Source organism: Rutidosis leptorrhynchoides, chromosome 1, assembly GCF_046630445.1.
Source record: "Rutidosis leptorrhynchoides isolate AG116_Rl617_1_P2 chromosome 1, CSIRO_AGI_Rlap_v1, whole genome shotgun sequence".
Taxonomy (NCBI): Eukaryota; Viridiplantae; Streptophyta; class Magnoliopsida; order Asterales; family Asteraceae; genus Rutidosis; species Rutidosis leptorrhynchoides.
Genome location: NC_092333.1, coordinates 460,552,805 through 460,569,985, shown reverse-complemented (window position 1 = coordinate 460,569,985; position 17,181 = coordinate 460,552,805).

Below are 17,181 nucleotides of genomic sequence, written 5' to 3'. Positions count from 1 at the left end.
TAAATGGTGTTTAGGTGTAGAAATTTACCGTTTTTCTTGAGTAATTCCTAGATAGCATCCTTCTCAACATGATTTTAGTAAAAGATTTGGTGATTAATGGTTAAAAATTGTGATTTTGGGGGTATTTTTGGTGGTTTTTTCGACAGTTTTCGCAGTATTTTTTTTTAGTGTTGTGTGTGTTCTGAGCTGTTCTGCTCGATTTTATTTTTCTGATTTTTCGTCCCTCCGCGACTCGCGGTGAATTACCCTTCAAACTCCGCGAGTCGCGGAGTTTGCTTTTTTTTTTTTTATTTTTTTTTTATTTTTTTTATAATCATTAACTTATAAAACAATTAAGTACTTAATTTTAAAATTTTGTTTCCCTTGTTATTTAGGACGAGGTCGTTTCGGATCGATATCCTAGTCCGTCCCTCGACAAAATTTTAAAATTTGTCTTTTTGTAGCGATTGTTTTAAAAGCTAAGATTTTTGGGTTTTTTTTTATTGTTTTTGGCATACTTTAATTCAATAAGATTAAAAATAATGATAATAAAAGTTCTCGTCCCTCCCTCGGGTAAAGCAATTTTGGTTCAAAGACCTAGTCTTCAACTTACGACGAATTTTAAAAATCATATTTTTAACTTAATGAGATAAAGTAAATTTTTGTTTTTAAATTCACACAACTTAAATATAAAATTCAAAATTAATATTAAAAATTCACACCAAACTTAAAATTTGAAATGGATAAAATTAAAAATTCATATTTTAAAAATTAAAAATTCACACCAAACTTAATTTAAAAATTCATATTATAAATTCACACCAAACTTATATTAATTTTTCAAATATTTACATTTTTAAAAATATTGTTTTTACAAAGTTTACAATATTAAGTTAAGATTTAAATATTAATTTTAAAAACATGGTAAAAATAAAATTAAAAATCTTTTTGGCTTTTTATCCCACTTTAATCAACCAAATATTATCAAAAATATGCGCCCCTCTTTTCGGTAAATATGCGCCCCTTATGACGAATTTTTGAAATATTTTGGGTTGATTGATTAAAGATATTTATACCTTAAGAATAAACGTTAAATTTCGCAGTGATGTAATAAATTTTTGAATGATATCAATAATTTCGGTCGCCAAACCTAATTTTATTTAATACCAATTTAATACTTTTTAGCGAACAAATTAGCGTTTATTATCAAAAGGTTAAAAATAAAAATAAAAATAAAAACTGTACAGACTTACCTGTGAAATAGATTTCTTAGTTATATGATCTATCCCATTCATAAGATAGTCGGTTTAATTGGTTTTCCATGGCTACATAGGCGTAACCTCGAGCATTCAGTGTCTTTTCTTCTAAACATATGAACGGTCCGTCTCTGCATAAAGTAACAAATTCGGTATTTGAATAGGTTTGATTATTTGAACATTTACCTCCATGTGACCATTTTCCGCATTTGTGACATCGTTCTAGGTGTCGTGCTCTTCTTTTCGCTGCGGATTTTGATTTTCCTTTACCAAATTGTAACTTATTATCTTCGCTTCTGGATTCTTTTCTAACTCCGTCCATTCTTTCTCTGATTACTGATACTAATTCACTCGGGAGTATGTCATTATTACGTTTAGGGATCAAAGCGTGTAGCATTAGACCATGGTTTAGTTCACAGGCAGTCTTCATTTCATGAAAACCTAAAAAAAATAAAAATTCAGAATGGGGGGAGAAGACTAGTTCTTTAGGGTCTGCTAGGGAAAGACCATTCGGGTTCCATTTTCGAGAACTACACGAAAACAGACAATCTAACTCTAACAGAAATACATATTATCCTTTAAAGACTTGATTCTCCCCACACTTAGTTAGCTGTGGTGTCGAAATTGTGATTAACTTCGTTGTCGACTTCCATCGGACTATGTATGTAGTATTTAACTCTGTGACCATTAACTTTAAATTCAATCCCATTTGAATTTATCAATTCTACTGTTCCGTATGGGAAAACTCTTTTGACTATGAATGGTCCAGACCATCTTGATTTCAATTTTCCAGGAAATAGCTTGAATCGTGAATTGAAAAGAAGAACTCTGTCTCCTTCTTTAAATTCTTTTGAACTTCTGATTCTTTTATCATGCCATTTCTTCGTTCTTTCTTTATAGATTAACGAATTTTCGTATGCTTCATGTCTTAATTCTTCTAATTCGTTTAGTTGACTTAATCGTAAACGTCCAGCTTCATGTAAATCAAGATTACATATTTTCAAAGCCCAAAATGCTTTGTGTTCAATTTCTACTGGAAGATGACATGCTTTTCCATAAACAAGTCTAAAAGGTGTGGTTCCAATTGGAGTTTTGTAGGCTGTTCTAAAAGCCCAGAGTGCATCCTCCAATTTAATGGACCATTCCTTCGGATTTGATCCTACGGTTTTCTCTAGAATACGTTTTAAGGCTCGGTTGGTATTTTCAACTTGTCCACTTGTTTGTGGATGATATGCGGTGGAGATTTTATGAGTTACTCCATATCTTTTAAGAACTTTCTCAAGTTGATTATTACATAAATGAGTTCCCCGATCACTTATCAAAGCTTTCGGTGTTCCAAACCTTGCAAAAAGACGTTTTAAAAAGTTGACTACAACTCGTGCATCATTAGTTGGGAGAGCTTGTGCTTCCGCCCATTTAGATACATAATCAATGGCTACGAGTATATATAGATTATTATGAGATTTTGGAAATGGACCCATAAAGTCAATACCCCAAATGTCAAATACTTCACATACTTGGATGACATTTTGTGGCATTTCATCACGTTGACTTATTTTTCCGGCCCTTTGACAAGCATCACAGGATTTGCAAAGAAGGTGTGCATCTTTGTAAATTGTAGGCCAATAGAATCCAGAATCATAAACTTTTCTTGCTGTTAGTTGAGGCCCATAATGCCCTCCTGTTGGTTCTGTGTGACAATGGTTTAATATTTTACTAGCTTCATCTCCAAATACACATCGGCGTATTATTCCATCTGGACAACTTTTAAACAGATGTGGATCTTCCCAGAAATAGTGTTTTATATCACTGAAGAATTTCTTTCGTCTTTGGTACGATAATCCTTTTTCAAGGAATCCACATACTAAGTAGTTTGCATAGTCTGCAAACCATGGTATTTCTTTATAATCTATCTTCAATAGATATTCATCAGGAAAGTTGTCTTGTATGGCTGATTCATTTAGAACTTCTAATTCGGGATTTTCAAGACGAGAAAGATGATCAGCAGCGAGATTTTCTGCTCCTCTTTTATCTCGGATTTCAATATCAAACTCTTGTAAGAGTAAGATCCAACGGATTAATCTTGGTTTAGCATCTTGTTTTGAAAATACGTATCTAAGAGCAGAATGGTCGGTATAGACCACCGTTTTTGCTAGAACGAGATATGATCGAAATTTGTCAAAAGCAAAGACAATAGCAAGGAGTTCTTTTTCAGTAGTTGTATAGTTCGTTTGTGCTCCTTGTAACGTTTTACTAGCATAATATATAGGTTGAAATCGTTTTTCAATCCTTTGTCCTAAAACGGCTCCCATTGCAAAATCACTTGCATCGCACATTAGTTCAAATGGTAGATTCCAATTTGGTGTTATCATGATCGGCGCATTAGTGAGTTTTTCTTTAAGAATATTAAAAGATTTGATACACTCATCTGAAAAGATGAATGGAGCATCTTTTTCTAGGAGTTTATTCATAGGAGTGGCAATTTTTGAAAAATCTTTTATGAAACGTTGGTAAAAACCGGCATGCCCAAGAAAACTCCTAACTCTTCTAACATTGGTGGGATGTGAAAGTTTAGCAATTACATCTACTTTAGCTCTATCCACTTCAATTCCTTCTTTTGAAATTTTATGTCCAAGAACGATGCCTTCTTTAACCATGAAATGGCATTTCTCCCAATTAAGAACTAGATTTGATTGTTTGCATCTAATTAGCATTCGTTCCAGATTAACTAGACATGATTTAAATGTATCACCGAAGACTGAAAAGTCATCCATGAATACTTCCATGCATTCTTCTATCATGTCGTGAAAAATCGCCATCATACACCTTTGAAAGGTTGCAGGGGCGTTACAAAGTCCAAATGGCATGCGTTTGTAAGCAAAAGTACCATAAGGGCACGTGAATGTGGTTTTCTCTTGGTCCTCGGGTGCTATTGGAATTTGAAAATATCCGGAAAATCCATCTAGGAAACAATAGTAACTATTTCCGGCTAATCTTTCCAACATTTGATCAATGAAAGGTAAGGGAAAGTGATCTTTTCTGGTGGCGTCATTTAATTTTCTATAATCAATACATACACGCCATCCTGTTACAGTCCTAGTAGGAATAAGCTCATTTTTCTCATTTGTAATGACAGTCATGCCACCCTTCTTAGGCACGCATTGAACTGGGCTTACCCATGGACTATCAGAGATTGGATAAATTAGACCTGCATCTAGCAGTTTAATAATCTCTTTCTTAACTACATCTTGCATATTAGGATTTAGTCTTCGTTGGCGTTGCACATACGTTTTATGACCTTCTTCCATAAGGATTTTATGTGTGCAATACGAAGGACTTATTCCTTTAATATCATGAATCTTCCATGCAATGGCTGGTTTATGAGCTTTCAACACAGAAATGAGTTGTGATTTCTCATTTTCAGTAAGAGAAGACGATATTATTACAGGTAATTCAGATTCACCATGTAAATAAGCGTATTCCAAATGGTTTGGAAGTGGCTTTAATTCTAATTTCGGAGGTTCTTCTATCGATGATTTATATCGATATTTGTCTTCTTCTTTTAGCATTTGAATTTCTTCTATTGTTGGTTCATATCCATTAGCTATTAGTGTAGCTAACATTTCAGCTTCATCAATTGGTTCATTACCTTCTCCTAAAGAACATTCTCCTGTTCCTTGTAATTCTGGAAATTCTTCTAATAATTCTGCATGTGCATCTATAGTTTGAATATAATAACATGTATCATCTGCAGATTGCGGTTGTTGCATTGCTCTATCAACTGAAAAGGTAACACTCTCATCCTCTATACTTAGGGTCAATTTCTTACCGAACACGTCTATCATTGCTTTAGCCGTGTTTAAGAATGGTCTTCCTAATATGAGAGAAACTTGAGAATCTTCTTCCATGTCCAGAACAACAAAATCTACTGGAAATACTAAAGTACCAACTTTAACTAGCATGTTCTCCATTATCCCTCTAGGATATTTTATTGATCTATCGGCTAGTTGTATTCTTATTCTGGTTGGTTTCAATTCTCCAAGGTCTAGTTTAGTGTATAGTGAATACGGCATTAGATTTATACTAGCACCTAAGTCTGCCAATGCTTCTATTGAACTAAGACTACCCAGAAAACATGGAATTGTGAAACTTCCTGGATCAGATAGTTTTTCTGGTATCTTATTCAACAGCACTGCTGAACAATTAGCATTCATAGTAACAGCCGAGAGTTCTTTCATTTTCTTTCTATTTGAGATTAGATCTTTCAAGAATTTAGCATATCTAGGCATTCCTGAAATCACATCAATGAAAGGAAGATTTACATTTATCTGTTTAAACATATCCAAGAATTTGGATTGCTCGGCTTCAAGTTTCTCTTTCTTCATTTTACTCGGGTAAGGAAGTGGTGGTTGGTATGGTTTAACATAAGGTTTATCCTTAACTGTGTTATCTTCATTAACCTTTTCAACTACCGGTTCTTTTTCCTTATCTTGATCAGGTTGTGGTTCTTGTGGAGTAGGAATAGTTTCATCAGAAGTTACAGGTATTTCCGGTGGTTTAAGTGTTGTACCACTTCTTGTGGTAATGGCTTTAGCTGTTTCATTCCGGGGGTTAGCATTTGTATCACTAGGTAGACTTCCCGGTTTTCTTTCACCTATTAACCTTGCTAGGTTACTTACTTCTTGTTCCAGATTTTGAATAGAAGCTTGTTGATTTCTAAATGCTTGAGCATTTTGTTCATTGGTTTGTTTCTGAGATGTGAAAAACTGCGTTTGAGTTTCAACTAGCTTCGTCATCATATCTTCTAAATTCGGCTTTTTATCATCGGTTTGTTGTGGTGGTTTGTTTTGAAAATTCGGTCTTTGCTGATTGTAATTATTATTGGATACTTGTTGATTGCTAGGACCTTGTTGGTTGTTGTATGGAATATTTCGGTTATAATTTTGGTTTTGATTGTAAATTGGTCTTGGCGGTTGATAATTATTCTGATAATTATTTCCAGTCCTTTGGTTTATGTATGAAATATTCTCTCTTTGTTCCATTGTTAATTCAATACTGAGACAATCTTTTATCAAATGTGGTCCTCCACACTGCTCACAACTAATTCGTATTGAGTGAATATCTTTAGTCATCTTTTCCATTCGTCTCTCCACAGCATCTATCTTTAGGGAAATGGAATCTAAGTCATGGCTAGAATCGGCTCTAGCTGCTTTAGATGATCTAGCGATGACTTTTTCTTGGTGCCACTCATGTGAGTGGGAAGCAGTGTTATCAATAATTTTGTAAGCATCAGTTTCGGTTTTCTTCATAATAGAACCACCAGCTGCTATATCTATATCTTTCCTTGTAGTGATGTCGCATCCTTGGTAGAATATTTGTACTATTTGACAGGTGTCTAAACCATGTTGCGGACATCCTCTTAACAATTTTCCATATCTAGTCCATGCCTCATATAGAGTTTCATTCGGTTTCTGTGTAAACGTAACAATTTCTGCTTGAAGTCTTACGGCTTTAGATGCAGGAAAGAATTGTTTAAGAAATTTGTCAACTAAAACATCCCATGTATCAATCGCCCCTTCAGGTAACGATTCCAACCAATCTTTGGCTTCTCCCTTTAAAGTCCAGGGAAATAACATGAGATATATCTGTTCATCCTCCACTTCTCGGATTTTAAATAGTGTGCAGATCCTATTAAAGGTACGTAGATGTTCATTTGGATCTTCCTTCGGCGCACCACTAAATTGGCATTGATTAGTCACCATGTGTAGAATTTGTCCTTTGATTTCATAATCTGACGCATTAATGTCTGGATGAGTAATTGCGTGACCTTGGCCAGTGCGTTTAGCTCTCATTCGGTCTTCCATACTTAAAGGTTCCAGATTCTCCATAATTGAATTTGTTGAATCGGAATCACTAGAGGATTCTGATTTAATGGTTCGTTCCTCAACAATCTCTGTTTGAATGATTGGTGGTTCCGGAGGAAAGTTTAATGGTTCAGGATCTACGAACCGTTCCTGAATATTTTCCGGATTCTCAATTGTGAGGTCGGGTTCAAAAAATGGATTATCGGAAATTTGAACTGAAGTACTTGGTCGACTGGATGATGATTCTAAAGAAAAATCAACGGCGGTTATATTTGCTAAATGTCTTGATCTAGTTACAGGTGGTGAACGTACAAAAGGTGGTGATCGTCTTGCTCGGTGCATTCACTGAATATCCTATTAGTTTTTAAAAGGAAAGAAAAATTATAATAAGTTATCCAATTAATAGACTTTTCTGATTTTGCCCACGTTTTGAATAGCCAAAAGATGCAGCAGAGGGGCAGGATTCGTTTGGTCTCAATATAATTGAGTACTGTTTGGCTCCAATAACCCGGTCCACGTACAAATCCAACTATTACTACGAACCAGAAAATTTTTATGTCTATCAATTTAACCACTTAAAATAAATTTTCGTAATTTTAAGAAATTTAGATAAGAAGTAGAATAAAAATCTATGTCCTAAAAACTAGAATAGCGAGAAATAAGAAAGAAAAAGAGTTCGTCGGAAAAATATCGAAAAAGAAAAATGGTTGAAAAGTAAAAGGTGACGGAAAAATTAAAGAAACTTATAAAACTTAAAAGTACTTGACTAACCTAACCTTATTACTACAACTAACTTAAAATTATAATCGCAAATTGAAATTACTAATTGGAATGATAATTGGTACATAGTAAAGGGTGTCTAAAAATATTAAAGCTTACAGGAAAAACTATATCCCAAATGGAAATAACTTAAAAAGAAACTAAAACTTAAAAAGGCGTCGCAAAATTCTAAAGCACCTAAATCTTAGTCTAAATAAAAAGCACTTAAGGAATTCTACGGCAAAGCCTAAAAATCTAGAAATAAAAATAACTATGGCAAAAACTAAGTTTAAAACTAAATATGAGCTAAAAATACAAATATTACGCTAAAACGATTAAAAAGGGACAAAATATAAAAATATACAAAAAGTTGTAAAAAGTACAATTTTTATAAAAATATTATTTTTATATTATTTATTTATTAAAACTTACTAATTTTACAAATTAATTAAACTAATTAAACAAAATATTAATAAAAACTAAAATAATTATTTAATTAAAACCTAATTAGGGTTTTATATTAATAATTATAATAATTATTCGTAATTAATGCCTGATTAGGGTTCTGTCGGCGTGTCAGGTAATCTCCGCGACTTGCGGTATTCAAAGCATCAAACCCCGCGACTCGCGGGGTTTCAAATTTCAACTGACAGGTTTAAAAATCGACGCGTTTTTCTTTTCTTTTTTTTTATTTTCTATTTTATGTTTTTATATTTTCTGTTTATATTATCTTATTAAAATATTTATATAATTTAAATAAAACTTATCTTTAATAACTAAGATAAAAATAAAATACTTTATAACAATAAAAAAAATAGATTTATATATATATATATATATTTTTTTTTTCGGTTTTTTATATTTATAAAATATATTTATAAAATAAATTAAATAAAACTTATATTTTTACAAACTAAAGAAACTTTATAAAACTTAAATATTTATCAAACTCCTAAAAATACATAAAATTTTGTTTTTCTTTTTATATTTTCGAATAATTAAAACGTATTTTTACAAAAACGAATTTTAATAAAAGTTAACTAAAATACTATTAAATTTTAGCAGGAAATACTATTAAATACGATACAATTTTACACAAGATATTTATTTATTTATAGAATGGATATACTTAAACCTTGCTACAACACTTATAGGCAGTGTACCTAATCGTACAGTAGTGTAGTTTTTAGTAAGTCCGGTTCGTTCCACAGGGAATCTTTTTAAACAAAGCTTAACGCTATATTAGTTTACTTTTATAAAAATACAAATATAAGTAATATTATTATTATAAAGGGGGGTTTTTACCGTTTAATGACCGGTTTGTCGATTTTAAAACTTTAGTCGCAGTTAAAACCAAATGTAAAATATTAAAAATAAATACAAGACTTAAATTAAAGCATAAAGTAAATAACGATAATGAAATTGCGAATAATAAAAGTGCGATAAAATAAACTTGCGATAATTAAAAAGTACGATAATTAAAAGTGCAATTAAATACAATAACAATAAAAATGCGATAATTAGAAGTGCAATTAAATATAAAATAAAGGAAATTAAATATGAAATAAAAGAATTATGCTTATTTAAACTTCCGTAATCATGATGTTTGACGTGTTGATTTTAGTTTTATGCCCATGGGTTAATTGTCCTTTGTCCTGCATTATTTAACTGGTTTTTGTCCATAACAGTCCATCAGTCATAAATATAAAGTGCAAGTGTCCTCGTCAAATTATCCTTATACCCGAAGTTAAATATTCCAACTAATTGGGGACTTAAACTGTAACAAGATTTTAATACTTTGTTTAATAATTACACCAGGATGTCGACTGAGTGTAACCCAAGGTTTTAATATTTTGTTATCAATTATACCAAGTGTCCTTGTACATAATTTCACCCTTGTTTTAATTATTCTAGTGGCTATTAATCCATTCCCGTGTCCGGTTAAATGAACGATTATTCGTACATATAAATACCCCGCCCATCGTGTCCGATTGAGTGTATATGGTAATTTATAGGGACGCCCAATTGTAAATCTTTATATTAACATTAACAAACTATCATTTAGTTAAACAAATATAAAGCCCATTAATATCTCATAGTCTAATTTCCACAAGTGTCGTTCTTTTGTCCAAACCCCAATTATGGTACAAAGCCCAATTACCCAATTTTAGTAATTAGCCCAACATCATGATTACTTCGTTTTAAATAAGCATAATAATAACTTAGCTACGAGACATTAATGTAAAAAGGTTGAACATAACTTACAATGATTAAAAATAGCGTAGCGTTACACGGACAGAATTTCGACTTACACCCTTACAACTTTCGCTAACATACCCTTATTATTAGAATTATAATTAAAATTAAAATTAAAATTAAAATATAAATATAAATATATACGATATAGATAGAGAGATGGATATATTTGGTGAATTTTTACGATCAGAATGCGCGAGCTTTATAGGGAGTTTCAGAAATTGGGGCTCTGCGACTCGCGGCCCTTTTGGCCTTCAAACTCCGCGAGTCGCGGAGTTTACTTTTACAGCTCACCCATGTTTGGAGTCTTTCTTGCCGACGATTTATTTTATATATATAATTAATATAATTAATTATATATTATATTATATTTATATACATAGTTAACTTGTAATTTTTAGTCCGTTGCGTCGAGCGTTAAGAGTTGACTCTGGTCCCGGTTCCGGATTTTCGAACGTCCTTGCGTACAATTTAATATCTTGTACTTTGCGTTTTGAATCTTGTACTCTTGTAATTTCGAGACGTTTCTTATCAATAATTTGAATCTCTTTGATTGTCTTTTGTACTTTTGAGCTTTTTGGTCGTTTGCGTCTTCAATTCGTCGAATCTGTCTTTTGTCTTCACCTTTTATTATTTAAACGAATATCACTTGTAAATAGAACAATTGCAACTAAAAGCTTGTCTTTCTTGAGGAATAATGCTATGAAATATATGTTCGTTTTTAGCATTATCACGAATAACAATCTGGGAGACAGAGTTCCCGAACAATTGTGACTAATGAAGTCGTTGTCATCCTTTCGTGTATGAATCTTGAAATTAACGTGGTTTACCAGAAAGTGGCAGAATACCGATTCGTATGATGAAAGTTTGGTATCATTAAGAAGTTTGCCTAAGAATGATTTAAGTATAATGCACAAGTAGTCAAGTAAGTGCTATCTATAGCAAATGTATGTTAGAATGCAATGGCTAACAATTCGGTTGTAGTCTAGATTCACTAATGCGTCCTAACGACTCTGTCAGACACACTAATACATATCCTAGTTCCCTACAACCAACGCTCTGATACCATCTGTAGCGACCCGACCAAATCGTCATTGACGGCGCCGACTACTTAGGTCCCGTTACGTGGTCGTAGTCCCTATATGAGACTCGTTTGACCAAAATTATGTCGCATTCTTTTGAAACGTATCATGCTTGCAAAGTTTATTTTACCAAACAGATCGACAATGAGTTTAAGTGTACAAAAGTTATAAAGTGTAAATGAAATAACTTGCGACATAATTAGTTTAAAATCACAGTTTGCTATAAATAGCGAAAGTATGTAAACAACATGTTTGAATCCAAAGGTGCTATCACTAGCGTATGTATGTATGTATGCTTGACCCCAAGCAAGAAATCAGAGTGTATACATGCATGCTTGACTCCAAGCAAGTATGAGTGTACGCGGAAGCATGTATCAAATAGCCAAGTATGAACCTGAGAAACATATAGAAAACTGTCAACGAAAAACGTTGGTGAAATCATAGGTGTTTGTAATAAACGTTGTTTTTGAACCACAAGATTTAGTATTCCCATAACGTTGATTATCAAAATCGTTTGCATTCCAAAAGTATTGTTCGCGAGCACCCAATTATCAAGACTTAACATTTCCTTCCATAGAACCCCATCACAATAGTGTTAGAACATACACTGTTTCTCGAAAATATATTTCATCCGTAGACGGTAGAGAACCGTCCGAAATGAGGGTTTGTCAAACCCGTATGGCCACACAATATAAGTTCTCGCTTACACCCTGCAAGTGTAACTAATGATAATCGAATTGAGGATTTTTGTTCTAACTCGCTGTGGAATGTTTGTTTCATCGTACTTGTGTTCATAGTATAAAAGTAAGTAGTACAAAATGTAACAAAGTATATGTTTCTCAGCCCACAATTTAAAAGTATAAAAAGTTGTTGAAAAGGTAGGACTATGATCTCACCTCGAGTGCACGAGTATAAAAGTACTTCACAAAGTAAATGATAGTTGCTTAGCCTTGACCTAAACAAATAAGTTGTATCAATTAACCGATTACGACACAAGGTCGGGTGAAATGTGTTCAATTAGTCCTATGGCTCGTTACGACTCGATTAAGTAGCATGTGAATCAAATTATCACGTTTCATGCAAGATACAAGTATAGAAGCGAGTTAGAAAGATTGTATAAGTATTCGGTTAAGTTTGGCTAAAAGTCAAACTTGGTCGGGTCAAAGTCAACGAAAAAGTCAACACGTTCGGGTCGGGTCCCGAACTATTTTTCTGAGGTTTTTAATCATATATAAGCATGTTGGTCAAGTTTCATGTTAATCGGAGGTGCGTAGCATAGTTAGAATTAAACGAAAAACGACAATTTTGGACAGCCCCTGATAGTTCATCTGGACGGCGTCCAAAATGGCTGGACGGCGTCCAGTATTGAAGGCCTGGACGGCGTCCAAAAGGCTGGACGGTGTCTCAGTCTGAAGGGCTGGACGGCGTCCAAGAATCTGGACGGCGTCCAGATCTGTATCCAGGCCCTGTTTTGCTGCAACAAAGAAATGCACGAACCAAAACTCAAACAATCCCAATTTATGACCCGCAAATAATCAAAACATATATCCTATATCATCGGGAAGGTACTTTGACAAAGGATACAACTAACCACATATCATCAATCGAGTTTATCATTTACAACAACAAAAACCTCGTCAAGAGATCGTTAAATGTTCATAATCAAAGTCTCAAATTCGCAAAATGCATTTCATGATTCGGGAATCCAATTTATACATATGATATGCCGTTTTGAAGGTAATCAAGCATACAATCCAACTAAACACTTACCAACAATAATCCATGGCATTCAATGCATCAAAAGTCCATTTCAAGTTCATCAAACCCTAACCCAAATTCACCAAAATCATAAATCAAGTTCATGAACTTTTCTAAAGCAACCTACACATCAAATTGAAGCTAGTGATACTAGGAACACAATTAGAACATGAACTTTTAACATCTAACAACATATGATCATCCAAAATTCAAGAACAACACACCAAAATTCAAGTTCATGCTAGTTACACTAAAACAACGAGATCGAGCATATAAATCATATAATCATGTTAGACTTGAGCCATAGACACTAACTAACACCATTTCAAATCAAAAACACGAATTTAGAGAAATCTAGAGTTTTAGAAATGTTACCCAAACGAGATGAAGTTGGTATCAAATTGTAGAGGATGAAGAGAAGATTCCAAATACGTAATTTGTTTTGATGTTGGCCTCCTAGATCGAATTTAGATGATGAATGATTGAATTGGGCAAATGTGTGTGTGTTCTTGCTAGAGAGAAAGAGAGAGAGATGGAGATGATTGAATGGTGGTGATTGGGGTGGACTAGTTGACCTAGTCAACTAGTTTGCCCCGTGTCAATTTTAGTCCCTCGAGTTTAGAAGCGGGTGCGGGATTTTACCGAACGAATATTTTGAAAACGCTCGAGTAAACGAGTGATGTTATAATTAAGTAACGGAAATATTATGAACGTTAGTCAACGGAAACTACGAATTTAAATAACGAAAGATATTATTAAAAAAAAAAGACGGCGTTAAAATAAATTTAACGGAAAAACGCGGGATGTTACACTTGACATCCCCGTCCGAGCTAGAGCGCTAGCCTTTTAACGGACGTATGTTATTTGAGTTTAAGACACGTTGGTTTGCGTGTATTAAAACGAATGGGGTAATTATCACTATAGCGTTAAGTTTAGTTACTAGGGTGCTCTGTTACGTAGAATCTATTGATAAACTTTTGATGAAATCTTGTGGTCTATCTTTATATATGTTTATGACTCGAGCAATTAAACCTATAACTCACCAACATTCGTGTTGAATTTTTAGCATGTTTTATTCTCAGGTCCTTAGAATGCTTTCGCTGTGATGTGCTTGTTGCCTGCATGGAGTCTCTCATGCTTTGTACAAAGTTTATTGCATTCAAAATAAAACTGCGTTGTGTAATAAATAATTGGACTGTGATGTCAACCTGTAAATTAAAGACTTATGTATTTCGGGGTTTTGCTTATACCTAAGCACTCGCCCACATGTTTATAACTTTCTATGTTTAGAAAGTCACTTATTTTAATGAATGCAATATTTTATCAAAACGTATCATATAGAGGTCAAAACCTCACTGTGAAATCAATGATTAACGTGCCGCGTCAATAGCGATTTTGACGAGTCGTTACAGGTAACCTGTTACCGGCTAAACTGGTCACCTTTTGTATATATCGATACACTTTTTGAAAGTATGTGACCTACAATAGTATTTTTTGGGTATATAGCTTACATTGGACAAAAAAAAGTATACTTTTTTTGAAGCTCAATCTACAAAATCGATCAAGGATGATGCTCTTAACAAATTGACTTCAGATTTGTGAATTATAACATCAAACGAAGTTTTCGCACATCATCAACTGATAATCAACAACAAATTCATAGAGTCTGATCTCGAGTTCATCCTTCATCGAAAATCGTGCCCGATTTGAGCACCGAATCAATCTGAGAGGTTATAGCAAAATGTAAAAATACATATCTCTTCGTGAAACTATCTGTAAATTTACAGCTCTTAAATCGAAGAAATGAATCCGAATTTCGAAGTCAAAGTTTCGGTAAAAAAACTCAAATGAACAACCTTATTTATCAGGCCAACACGTTAAGTTGGTTTATATTAACACATTTTTTTTTAAAGTTTATGGCATACAATAGTATTTTCTTGGGTATATGACTTACATCAGGACAAAAAAAAAAGTATATGACCTCAGAGTAGTCTTAATCCAATTATATATTGATATGTCTAGAGTAAACAATCGAATATGGTATCAAAGCAAACTTGACCCATATCAAAGTAACTCTTTGTAAAGGATCAATACGATAGTAAAGGTTCCACTATCTTTTTTCATCACGGTTACAATGAACATCTAATAACAATAACTAGTTGTGGAGCCCTCGTTTCGTGTCGGGGGGCTCCGTTTTGAATACGAGTTAAAAAAAGTCTTGATCTATTTTGTAAAAAAGAATTTTTTCGACATCTAACATTGAAGGGTTGTTCCTTTTGTGAAAGTTGCTTCTTTTAGCGTTTTTTTTTAAAAAGTTAGTTGATCTATTTTATAAAAAAGAATGTTTTTCGACATCTTTTGATAGCATCGAAGGGATGTTCCTTTTATGAAAGTTGTCTATTTTATCGTTGAGGAAGGAGAAAAAAAAGGTAGTTGATTTTTTTATAAAAAAGAATTTTTTTAGACATCTTTTGGTAATATTGAAGGGTTTGTTCTTTTACAAAAGTTGCTTCTTTTATCGTTGGAGAAAAAAAAGAAGTGAAATGACGAAAATAACCCTGGTTACTATTGATGAATGTAAAAAAGAATGTTTTTCGACATCTTTTGGTAGCATTGAAGGGATGCTCCTTTTATTAAAGTTGCCTCTTTTATCGTTGAGGAAGAAAAAAAAAGGTAGTTGATTTTTTTTGTAAAAAAGAATTTTTTTATACATCTTTTGGTAACATTGAAGGGTTGGTTCTTTTACAAAGGTTGGTTCTTTTATCGTTGGAGATAAAAAAAAGGTGAAATGACGAAAATAACCCTAGTTACTATTGATGAATAGTGCTACAGGGAGGGATGTGCCTTTTATGAAAGTTGCCTCTTTTATCGTTGAAGAAGAAAAAAAAAAAAGTAGTTGATTTTTTTGTAAAAAAGAATTTTTTAGACATCTTTTGGTAACATTGAAGGGTTGTTTCTTTTACAAAAATTGTTTCTTTTATCGTTGGAGATAAAAAAAAAAGGTGAAATGACGAAAATAACCCTAGTTACTATTGATGAATAGTACTACATGATTTTGTCTTTTAGATAGTATAGTAATATGAGCATTAGTATTTGTTGGAACTTCAATAGGGCCAAGTGCCGGTTGAAAAAAAATGTGGACTCATAGTCATAACTATTTGTGGAGCCCTCGCTTCGCGCCGGAGGTTCCGTTTTGAATGCGAGTTAAAAAAAAAAGGTCTTGATCTAGTTTGTAAAAAATAATTTTTTTTTGACATCTAACATTGAAGGGTTGTTCATTTTGTGAAAGTTGCTTCTTTTAGCATTCGTTTTTTTTTTTTTTTTAAGTTAGTTGATCTATTTTGTAAAAAAGAATGTTTTTCGACATCTTTTGGTAGCATTGAAGGGTTGTTCCTTTTATGAAAGTTGCCTCCTTTATCGTTGAGGAAGAAAAGGAAAAAAAAAATAAAAAAACAAAAGGTTAGTTGATTTTTTTCGGTAAAAAAGTATTTTTTTCGACATCTTTTGGTAACATTGAAGGGTTGTTCTTTTATTAGAGTTGCTTCTTTTATCGTTGGAGACAAAAAAAAAGTGAAATAACGAAAATACTCCTGGTTACTATTGATGAATAGTGCTACAGGGTTTTGTCTATTAGATATATACATAATAGAAATAGAAACGTAAGAAAAATATTGGACCATTTGATCAAAAATAGGAAGCCAAAATCACTACATGGGGCCTAGGCCTAGTCAATTACTACTCATTGAGCCTAGGCCCAATATCACAAAACCCATTATTTGAAAACCATTTCCCTAATGCCCAGCAATATCAAATCCATTGGAATCAACATAACAACTGTAGGCCCAACAATATCTACCCAACAGCCCGTTGCACCTATTTCACCTGGAATGTATCGGGCCAGCTCAACATCAATAGTTGTTGGTCCACGACCCTTTTCATATCAAAATATCAAAATGTTTAGGAATGTCACGACCCTTTTCTCTCCTAAAATCTGACTTTGTATGTTTCCTGAAATTTATCTATATTTGCAAAAAATAACCAATTAACCAAAATAAAAAAAATCTAACCAATAATCTATAAGGAGAATAAAATTGTACATTTGCATAACAGTTATAAAAAATTCAATAAGCGGGGAGGAGGGGTTTTACTGGTCATGCCCTCGGATTGCTCCGGGTTTCCTCAATGGCAGTTGTTGGGGGCAGGTTATGCAACTACTAGAGATGAACG